Below are 3,401 nucleotides of genomic sequence, written 5' to 3' on the forward strand. Positions count from 1 at the left end.
AAACACAAGAAATCGCCGCCCAAGAACGCCGCAAAGGACACGAGCAAAACTGCACCAAAATCCAACGAAAACGCATTTTAATCGGTTCAAATGAAAGATAATTCATCAAAGAGTAATGTAATCGAAGTAAAATTAATTTAAAACTGTGCAAAAGTGAGAAAACGAACCTGAAAAACGTAGCCCGTGGAGAGAAAACGCGAGAAAGATAATGAACAGTGAGTGTGTGTAATGGCTGTCTCGAATTCGCGGTGTTTTAATGCAGACATTTAGAAGTCGGTTTCCCCCATAACAGACATCTAAATGGCTTTAGAAGTCGGAGTGGCGAGATTAGACATCTAAAAATGGAGTCAAAAAGTGACTTTTAAAATTGTTGGGCTGAATATTTAGAAGTTCGTTCCTCTATAACAGAGGTCTAAATGGCTTTAGAAGTCGGAGTGACAGGATCAGACGTCTAAATGGAGTCAAAAAGTGACTTTTTAAATTTTTGGGTTGAGTATTTAGAAGTTTGTTCCCCTATAACAGACGTCTAATAGTAATAAAAACTTCATTTCTTTTTACTTTTACGTATCTTAATGGAGTTGTCTGACGTCTAAATAGACTATAGACGTCAGATCCCTCAATATCAGACGTCTATTTACTCTTTTCAATTACAAAAATTTCACCGGTCAATTTTTACATTTGATATTTGGGGATTGGACGTCTAAACGGTAACGTCAAAAATGCCTTATCAAATCAATAACAACAAGTCTAAATAAAAAAAGAACGTCACAATAACAAGTCTACCTACTAATGATAACTTAAAAAACTAACTTGTCTTATTCTACTTGTTGTCAAAATTTATATATATATATATATATATATATATATATATATATATATATATATATCAATTTCATATATTATAAAATTAATCTAAATTAACAGATTAAGTTAAAAGAGCTACAAACTCGCCCTACATTTAATTTGGATATAAATTTTCTATCAGCATTGAAATAATTGATTTTATAAAACAAACTAACAATTTATATTTATATTTTTAATAACACTAACTTAAAAAAGGTTCTATTTGATAAAGAAAGTATTATAATAATAAAAAAGATAACAGTGATATAGATGGGAAGTATAAATATCTAAACCTCTTTTAGTATTGGTTTAAACTCTTTAGTTGTCTTTATTTATGTGGGATTTTCCCATTTTGGTCCCCTTCTTATGAGAATCCCCAATTGAGTCCTTATAAGTGCTAATTTAAATCAATTGAGCCCTTACCGTTAAATTTAGTTAACGGAGTTAAGTTTTTACACAAGTGGGAGGATGACGTGTTAATTTCTTTAAACGTGGCATGTTTAGAGTTGAAACGTGGCATTTGGCCATCTTCTTCTCCTTTTTACATCTTCTCGCCATTCCCAATCTCAATCTTCTTCTCCATTCTCAACACTCTCTGTAAATAGGTACGCTTCCTTTCTAAAGCTACCAATCCAATAATCCTCCTTACTTTAACTTCAGTTACGCTCTTTATTTTTCGCGCAGGCGTTAGGTTTTCATTTCCTCTGTTCTGTTTAATTTTTTTCTTGGTCATTGTCGAGGACAGCAATAATGGGAGCGATTTGTTCGGCTGGCATGGTGGAGAGAAATGTTGAACTTGGAGGGAAGAGTTTCAGCTTTTATGGGATGCTTATAAAGGAAAATAGCTTTGTGAATTGTGGAGATGCTATTTCAAATTCCAGGTCTGATAGTGGTCAAGGTAGAAAGAAAAAGAGGCACAACTCTAGGTTTTACAAAGAGGAGTTGTTTCGTGATTTCACGATTTGGGCGAAGGGAAAAGTTTCGTGATTTGCATCCCATGTGATTGCGGAAATGAAAAAACCTTGGTGGCTATGTGTTGCTCTGGTAGTGTGAGAAGCTCGAGGTGGCTGCTCGCAATTTGTAGGTCAGCAAAGATGATGGCTCGCGATAAAGGAGGAGTTGCTCCATCACGGTGATTGGAAGATGAGCGAAGTTGCAATTAAGGGTTTCTGGTGCGAAGAGATTTGGGGCTTTCTGTGTTTCAGATTTTGCAAGTTGTGAGGAAGTGTTTCGCGATAAAGGAGATGAAGCGAGGAGCTTCGTCTCGCGATGGCTTCTTCTTGCGGTGGCGTGAGGGTTTGCGTTGGTGGTGGAGGGGACAATGAACTCCAATGACTATATGAAAAATTGGAAAAAAAAATCAGAGAGGTTCATAAGCACATTACTCTCACATCAGCATGCCACACTTCAAAAAATTGACACATCAACCTCCTATCTGTACAAAAACTTAACCATATTAACTAAATTTAATGGCAGAGGCTCAATTGATTCAAATTAGCACTTTTAAGGACTAAATTGGGGATTCAAATAAGAAGGAGATCAAAATGGGAAAATCACATATAAATATAAACAACTAAAGAGTTTAAACCTTTAGTATTTAATGTGACTGACGAAGTAAAGCATGAATGTCTCATAATTTGGTATAGTTTGCATAGAGATGTGAAGAAAATTGGAGGATTGCGGTAAAATTTAGGATTGAAAAATACTTTAATTTTTTATATTAAAAATAATACTTTAGGCACATAAAAATTTTACATTTATTTAATATTAATTTTCTTTTATTTATTATTTAATTTTAAAAAATATTAAATTCATTTTTTTTTATAGAATCTAATGTGTGTCAAAGTAAATGTGTCTCATCCGTTCATTACACATTTTAGATTTGTCATCCTATCAACAGCACGTGAATCCAGATTGTGCTCAATTAGTTGGTCACGCACATCACATTTGAAGATTCTCTTTTTTTTTTTATATTAATTTCTAAGAGCCACCATGCTGAAACCATTTTATGAACTTTTCGAAATTTAATTTCAAATTAATTTCAATAATTTTTCATATAAATGTTATTACAAAAGTTATGGACATTGATTGGTGTGAAGTAAGCCATTATTGTTTTGTAGAATAATATGAAGTTGTAATCGAGACACTCTTAAACTCGGATAAGTAGTGAGTATTTAAACATTTTTTAATATTTAATCAAATATAATTGTTAATACAAAAATAATTTAGTCATTTAATCTATAATTAACACATATTCTTATTTTACTGCATCAATTAAATTATTCATAGACTTTACACTCATATTCTTTCACTTTTCATTCTCTTTTTTTTTCTAATTTAAACAATCTCATTAAAAGGATTGTTCTTTAAATTATTATATTTATATAAATTGAATGGGCCGACAAACGTCACTTAGCCCAATCAAAAGATAGAAACAAACTTTGTTAAATCACATTGACCAAAATAAAAAACCATTGTTTGTCTTATTGATAACTGTTGATTAAAGGACTAATCTTAAATCTAATATCTTACTATCCTTTTTCGTTTTCTAACTAAAA

Source organism: Vigna umbellata, chromosome 2, assembly GCF_029865625.1.
Source record: "Vigna umbellata cultivar VRB3 chromosome 2, Vumbellata_1.0, whole genome shotgun sequence".
Classification (NCBI taxonomy): domain Eukaryota; kingdom Viridiplantae; phylum Streptophyta; class Magnoliopsida; order Fabales; family Fabaceae; genus Vigna; species Vigna umbellata.